The following is an 8,356-nucleotide window of genomic DNA, read 5'->3' on the forward strand; positions in this document are numbered from 1 at the left end:
ATAAAAAAATTTTAAAATTCCAAAAATATTGTTTTATTAAAAAAAAATATATAAAAAAAAAACAAGTGCCAATTACGCGCGCACACACACACACAAAAATAAAAAAATAAAAAAATAAAATAAAAAACTTGCCCTGTTCCGGTTGACCGGTTAGACAATTGGTTAAGCCAAATTTCAAAAAAAAAAATCCCGCCTGACACAGATTTTTCTACAGAGTTTTCTTTTGGTTGTGGAAGTATAATTTGAAAGACGTATTCAAACATGTGTAGACACCCCATTTTGACCGGCCCTAAGACTCGGGCGCTTTCTTTTGATTACCCGATGATGACAATTAGAATGTGTTTCTCACAAAATTCTCAGTAAGAAAGATGGAATTTAAGTTTTAATCCCAACCTTCACCCATTTTTTTGGCCAAACTATTTTAGACCTTAAAACCCTCTTTTCAAAATATGTTTTTTTTAAATGTTTCTACGATGTCCCGAGGCTTCCATTTCGATTAAAATATTGCACTTTTCAGTAAACCGAGTAAGGACAAAGTGGAAATAAATGGAAGGGAGGTGAAATTTTTGAAAAATATTTAAAAATATCTTCTTTATAGGTTTGGAGTTGAAGGAAATAGGAGGGGATGAAAGAAAGCTGGTTTAGGAAAAGGATGAGTATCAAATCATTAAGAAGGAAATGAGCAGTCTTCACTAAATTAGGCAATTCTGTTTGTACACTTAGAATTTAAATGTGAGGCTACCACCATTAGAAAGTAGACTTCTGGGGCTTCAATTTAGACCCAAGAACCACCTTAGACCAAGTCCAAATAAGGGAGATATGCCCATTTGAAGTTGAGCTTAAGAGCAGATTTTGTTGATCCAGCCCGAGACAGCCTTCACTAAATTAGGCATATCTCTTTGTACACTTGGAATTTAAATGTGAGGCCTCCACCATTGGAAATTAGACTTCTGGGGCTTCAATTTGGACCAAAGAACTGCCTAAAACCAAGTCCATATGGGGGAGATATGCCCATTTGAAGTTGGGCTTAAAAGCAGATTTTGTTGATTCGACCCAAAACAACAATAGCCCATTTTTCTTGGTTTTGGTTCGGTTGGGACAACCCATTTACCCATTTTTTGAGCCATTCAAGTGCATCCACTCATCCTCCATTATACCTAATCATCCTCCATAGTCAAAAAGATATTTTGTTTGCATCCATAAAGGAGTATCCCATGCAACCACCTTGAAAATTTGCCCTCCTATCACATTCTTGTCTCCCACCTTGTCTCCCACCTTCTTTTTGACCTTTACTCTCCCTCATTGCCTATATAGAATGATCATATTGTAAGAGAGGAGGAGGACCACGAAATTGAAGAGAAAGAAGTGAGAAAAGAGTGAAAAAAGAGAGAAAATTTGAGTTTTTGAGCCAAAAATATTCCTATCTTCCATATACACCCCATACCTTCCATAGCTACTGAAATTCTTCATTTCCATACACCAAAACCACTCCAAAAATTCTGATATAGCCAAAGATCAATCGCCTCGATCATAAGGAAGAATGTTTAGTGATTGAAAGTGAGAAAACTAGAGAGTTAGCCACTTTCCATACCACAAACTCCATAAACTCCATAATTTTGAATTGAGGATTTGAGAACACACTTCCTACACTTGAGGGTGATCAAGAGGAAGTTTGGAAATCAAGAAGTTCAATCTTTCTTTGGAAGGTGAATTTCTAATCTTTCATTTTCTTATATTTTATATCTTATATTTATATTCTTGCTTCCTATTTCATTGTGTTTTGTTATAATCCAAGTGGTTTGTTTATCTCATATCTATTTTCTTACTTTATATTTCATAGTGTGTTGTTATAATCCTAGTGGTTTGTTTAGCTCATAATTATTTATTTATTTATTTTTATTCGCATACTTTAGTCTCATATTAGTTTTGTTGTAATTTTGCATGTTCTATCTTATATTTGTTTTATTGTTTTAGGTTTATGTTGTGAGTTTGCACTTTTCTTTATTTTATTTTATATTTATTTTCTTTTTTTTTAATCTAACCGGTAGTGGTTAGTTAAGCCACCTACATATTTTTTGTTTGTTCCTTTTCTTGGTTTCGCAACAAGACAGGTTTTGCTTGGCCTAGTTCGCCGGCCGGCCTATTTGGCCGGTCGGTTAGCTTCTTCCGAACAAGATGGCGTAATCTCCCAATATTGACCAATTTTCGCCGGTGGTTCTAAAGAACATGAAACTTTTATTTTATTTATTTATTTTATTTTGAGTGTATTGTGAGGTTTTTATTTTGTTGTAATATTCTCCTCCTCCCTCTCTAATTTGGTTTGTAATTATTCTTTAAAATGTTGTAATAATTCCCCGCCCCGCTTCTTTCTATCCCGTTCTTTTACTTGCTTTCTTTATTTGTACATAAACATCATATTTATTTTTCATCATAGTTATGCTGCGCATCCATGTTTCATGCATCTTGATTCGGCTAAGTTTGCATTTGTGAATTTAATCAATTCCAATGTGATTATGTGCGCTACCTCATGTTCTTGAGATGATTCACATATCATATTTTAGAAGCCGAATCTTTAGTTGCATCTCATGAGTGAATTGCATTAGGGTTTTGTATATAAGATCATGCATATTTTACTAACTTTGTTTTGCAGCTTGTTCGTGGGACATCAAACATGTGAGTTTTTATGCTTTAGCATCCCGTGTGTGTGTGTTTTTCTTACTATGTCTAGCATTCTACCATGAGGCTAGTTGCTTATGTGATATAACTCTATGAATGCCAGTGGATGGAGGTTGTCGCTTAATTTGGAATGATGTTGATTTTTCATGCTCGTAAACTCAATTTATTTGGGTTGTACATCGTCAAAACTCTTTCAAAATGCATGATATCAAATTGTTCCAAAATGAATGGCATAGTCTATACTTGTATGCTTCACATAGTAAATTTTAGGATTTATTAACTAATCAGAACATGAACATATAAATAAAATAAAATTCATATCATGGTTAGTAAAGGCCGATCTTTGATCGGGTGGGCGGGGGTGCTCATTATTGACCTTCCCCTCTCATACCTAAGGTTCCGAGCCAAGCATCCTTGGTTACGACGAACAGTGGCCTTGGCACGAGTCATGGGTTTCCTAATTTTCCCAAAATAAATATTAGGTGGCGACTCTGAGATCTGATGACGCAGTCCATTTTTGACAAAATTGCAATAAAATGAATTTTCAATAAAAGTTGCCAAATCCGGACTCTCATCTAGGTTTCACACTGCACTCATGAGAATAGATCAAAGAGATCTCGGGGGTCCGAACTGTTTAACGCGCGCGGGTACCCCCCGGGCATGTTACAACATGACATTAGAATGTAGGGGTGGAATTATAGTTTGAGAGATTTACAGAAAAAGGTCCACATGTGATACATATTCAAACTTCTTAAAGGGTGAATCCATAACATGTTTGACGATTAAGTAAAAAAAAAGAAATAATACAAAATAAATGCCCAAATGTTACAAGTTCCAAGGCTTAAGTTCGGTTACACAAAAAATGATTATCCCAAAACCCATACAATTAAAGTCTTTGGCTTGTCAAAATATACAATAAAATATAAAAGAGTCTCATACTTTCAAAACATATTTCATCGCTTTTAGCTAGGCAAGATCACCACATCATTTACTGCACAAATCCACTAGGGGTGAGCACAAAACACAATAGAAATATCTTAATAAAGTATATATGTTTAAGTAGTCATAATCATGTGAATGGAACGCCATACCATACTCTAAAGTCACAAGTTTGATTCCTTTGAAAGAAAATCATATGCAATGATCTTTTCAAAACAATTCATTATCTCAATAAATTCCAAAATTTAAATGCGAGATTGTAAATACAATTCAAGTAATCCCTAGGCTGGTATTTGTAAATAGGCATAACAAGCACTACCAATCCCTCACTTTACTGACTCCTAACCGAAAGACACGGTGTGACAACCCAACTCTAGATTATGTTAATTAATCTTAATTATGCTTATAATTATGAGCTTCATATGATTTTGAATGATAATTATATGATTATATGTGTTTTTAAATTTCTATGTGTTCACCGTAGGAAAATCTATTTGATTTCCTGTTATAAAATTTAAATTGAAGGTCGTAGAGGCGACTGAAACTGAAATTGACAGTATTATTGCAATTAACATAATTTTTAGAGCCTATGGTGAAATTTAATTGAAAACTGATTTGGATCAAAATAATTAGATTAAATTGATTAAATTAAGTACAATTGATTAACTCTAAACAAATATGATTAGTTAAACTAATCACCACTATATACGTGTATAGTTAGTGCTTAGGCTCAAGAACCTTAAGCTCATTTTCACCTCTTGGCTGAGTTCATACACTCTAAGGAGAGAACTCAACACTTAGAGAGAGAGAGAGAGAGAGAGAGAGAGAAGAATTGTGAAGAAATTGAGGAGATTTGAAGAATTGGACTAGGACACACTTCGATTTAAGCCTTAGATATGATTTTCAACTTTGATTCTGTTGGACAATCTTCACTGTATTTAAAAAGATTAAATTCTGTTGTGTACAAAACAACAACAAGAATATAAAGAATAAAGAAAAGGAGAGAATTTGTTTGATTACAAAAATCAAACTCAAAATAAAAATAAATAAATAAAACCACAGATTTTATTTTGTTACAAAAACAAAATAAAATCTGATTAAATAAACAAATAAAAACAGAATAAAATTAAACAACTTACTTGGTTAATTTATTTGAATAACTTTTCTGATCAAGTCCAGTGTTTAACACTGTGTCCTTAAGACAGATTCGTCCTCTCCACGGTGCTTTCAGAATTTGGACGTCTATCTCCCAGGATGAAATGATCTTACCACAAACAATAGCAGCACTACAAATTGTTTGCCTTACGAACACACTAAGTGTTTACACTCTTTCTTTCAGAAATAAAATGCAGCAAAATGCAGAGATTTAAAGCAGAGGATGGAGTACGAAAATTGGAGTGAAATCCAAATGGGAGGCTAGTCTATTTATAGATGTAAAGGTGACTCTTGGTTTTGAATTGAACAGGTATGAAACCTGTTAGTTTCAAATTTAAACAGATTTGAATCTGTTGGGTTAATCAATCAAACAGATAAAAAACGGGAAGGGCTCTGTTTGGATGAGCAATAAATCCAAACCAGTTTAATTCTGTTTGAAAACGGGAAGGGCCCTGTTTGGATGTACAGAAAATCCAAATCAGTTTAATTTGAATTCTGGATTTTATTTTACCAAAAAATAAAATTAAATTCAAATGTTTTTGGCCCAAAAAGATTAGAAGCCCAACCACACACCACGCACTCGCGCCCAAGCTCAGGCCCAGCCCAGCCCGCCCGACCGGACGGCGGCGCGCGCGCGTGTGTGGTGATTTTTGGATCCAATGGGTCTAGCCCATTTTGCCCATAACCTCTCCCTCTAAAACACTTGGGTACCCCTTGGGGCACACTCCAAGTATCTCACCCTAAGCCTTATAAACCCTTTCAAAACTTCCCACCAAATCAATGTGGGACAAGCCAATTTACAACCTTAAAGAATTTCCACCAAAACTCCATTTCCATGGAGCACACTTTGGCTTCAATTTTCCATTCACTCGGTAATGGTTTTGAGCAACCAAATATATCACGTGAATCACAACGCGGCATAGAACGCGTTACCACTTTGACCCGAGTAAATCGACGCTCGGGGCCCACCTAAAAAATAGACCAAACTTGAGAAAAAATTATGGTTTTACCCAGAATTTTTCTACCATTTCCAACAGATTCTTGTAATTAAGACATGTAGAGGTTGAATTCATCTAATTCTTGATTTTATTTACATGTAATTTTCCAATGAGAGCATGAATTACTTTGAATTGAAAGAATTAAGTTGAATTATGTACATGCATGCATGAATCACCAAGTTCAGCTTGAATTTCATGGAATTATCTACATGCATGAAGCTACATTTGACATTTTTGGAGATGTTTTATAGTCTTACCACTTTTCATCACATGCATGAGAGTTTTGAAAAGATTTGAAAAGAAAATAGTGCAATTCATATCATACATGGTTTCAACCTCATGATTTAAGCTTGAATTTGGGACAATAATTCATGATTTTGAGTAATTGGTTTCAAATTGAGAGTGTTTTCATGTTACACAATGTTTTACCACGTTGTTGGCATCAACTTGCAAGCTTTGAGCCTTTGAAATCCAGTTTTGAGCTTCAAACAGAGTTCTGGAAAACCCAGAATTCGACTTGTCCGCTCGAACGAGGAAAGCGTCGCTCGAGCGTGAAAGTCGAGCTCCCAGAAGTTTTGCAGAAATTTGCACAGTGGCTCGAGCGGCAAACTCTGCGCTCGAGCGAACCCTGTTTTGCAAGACTTCCTGCTCGAGTGTCAGATATCTCGCTTGAGCGTGAACCAATACTATTACAGAGTTTTGCAGTCCGCTCGAGCGACCAAAGCTACGCTCTAGTGGAGAGCCCTGTTTCAGAAATTTTGAAAAGTTATTTTATGATTCGTTTTTCATTCTCTTTTATTTCTAAGCACTCTTAGGCATGCATTGGACATTCTAAATGAATTAAAGGACACAGAAAAAACCTAAGAGCATTAAACAAATTAAAGAATGGATTGAATTGTATTATGACCCAATGTGTTATGAGTTATATAGGGTCAAGTGCAAGGACGAATTAAGCACGGGAACACAGTGAGTAATACTTTAGTAAAGGCATGTTCGTATATGCTATTTTTGTTTAATACCACTCATGTGTAAGTGTTCTGGATTTATGAATTCGAATTATGGATGAGTATTCTCCTCGTCTGATTGTGTAAGACTATAACGCAATTGATAAGTATGAAATCACCTGAATGGACCAAAGGTCGTTTTGAACAAATAAGAAATGGGCCTAAGGCCGTTTTGTATAATTTTTGAATGGGCCAGAGGCCGTTCCGAATAAGGGAATGATTGGACCTGAGGTTGTTTTGAATTGAATGCAGAAATGAATGTGAACATGATCATGGATCATGAGTATGCATAAATGCGAAAATGGATTAGTTGGACCCAAGGTCGTTTTGTGTGTAAATTTGATCCAAGGTTGCTTTACATATGATGGACCTAAGGACGTTTCACATATATTGGACCGAAGGTTGTTTTGCCTATGAATTGGACCCAAGGTCGTTTTGCATGTAATGGCCAAGAGTCGTTTTGCAAGTATGAGTTGGACTCGAGGTCGTTTAATAAATGAATATGGATGAGACATGATATGTTGGACCTAAGGTCGTTTTGCGTTGGTATTGATCGACAAGTTTGGGTTATAAGCTATGAATTAAACAAATCTCATTCATGAACTCCTTTACTTTGGTATTATTCACTGGGCGTTAGCTCACTCTTTATTTATATGTATGTAGGTGAGTAGCGGGATGTCCAGCCTCAACCCCAGTGAGCCATGAGAAATCGTGTTTTGAGGAGTCAACGAAGGTCGCCTCACGCCAGAGGCTTACTTTTGTTTTTGTTCTCTTTTGGTCTTGTATGACCAACCTTGTGTGTAACCTTGGATTGTGGTGTTGATACCGTTTTGAATGATCCTGGATGTACGTGGTACATACATAATGTAAATATTGCATGGTGTGGATTATTATATGTATGTGAGAAATTTTTTGATTAAACCATGTATGCATAGCTCGTTGGACAATTTTTGCAAGTATTGCTTCCGCAGTTTGGCCCCCTATTTTTAAGTATGCTTTGATTTCTGACTGAGGATGTAGGTAATCTTATGATTACTGGCCGGTTATGACTCTAATCTAGAGGGACAGGTTTGGGTCATGACACACGTGGTACCTCATTCGCGTATATTTTCGGTCTTTCACTTTGGACACTAAGGCCAACATAAATAATACCATCTACACCCCCTATCCGAACTTACCAAATGTATTTACCCCTAAAACATTTTGAGATTTTCAATTATTTTCTCAAATAATAAATTAATTCCCAAGGCATAGCCATAATAAATGATATTCAAAGTTATGCAAAATGAATGAAATGAGATGCAATTATAAAATTTTATCGTTACATTCTACAATTCTTAACATTAGCTCAAATCATAGCCAAAAATCCATATCCATGTGATATATGATATCATTTCATATTCACAATCAATATTCACTTTCATTTTATAATCTAAATATATACAAATCATGCAATCATATAAATTTCTCAATACAAAGTTTGTCTATCCCATGATATCTCAATCCAACAATAACAAAAGAAATTTCATTATTCTTTTTGTGTGGGTGATTTTTCGACCACACTGCCCGCTTAGTAACCAGCTG

The 8,356-nt window shown here is 35.3% G+C and overlaps 1 long non-coding RNA gene across 1 annotated transcript; it reads left to right on the forward strand.

Moving 5' to 3' along the window:
* The first annotated feature begins 1,235 nt into the window (after positions 1 to 1,235).
* On the forward strand, positions 1,236 to 7,693 carry LOC145803042 (uncharacterized). The gene is made up of 2 exons (XR_014345117.1): positions 1,236 to 1,706; positions 7,436 to 7,693. It is a non-coding gene; the product is annotated as an uncharacterized LOC145803042 (long non-coding RNA).
* Positions 7,694 to 8,356: the final 663 nt, after the last annotated feature.

This window comes from Camellia sinensis, chromosome 11, assembly GCF_055761805.1.
Source record: "Camellia sinensis isolate YWXY chromosome 11, ASM5576180v1, whole genome shotgun sequence".
In the NCBI taxonomy this organism is placed as follows: Eukaryota; Viridiplantae; Streptophyta; class Magnoliopsida; order Ericales; family Theaceae; genus Camellia; species Camellia sinensis.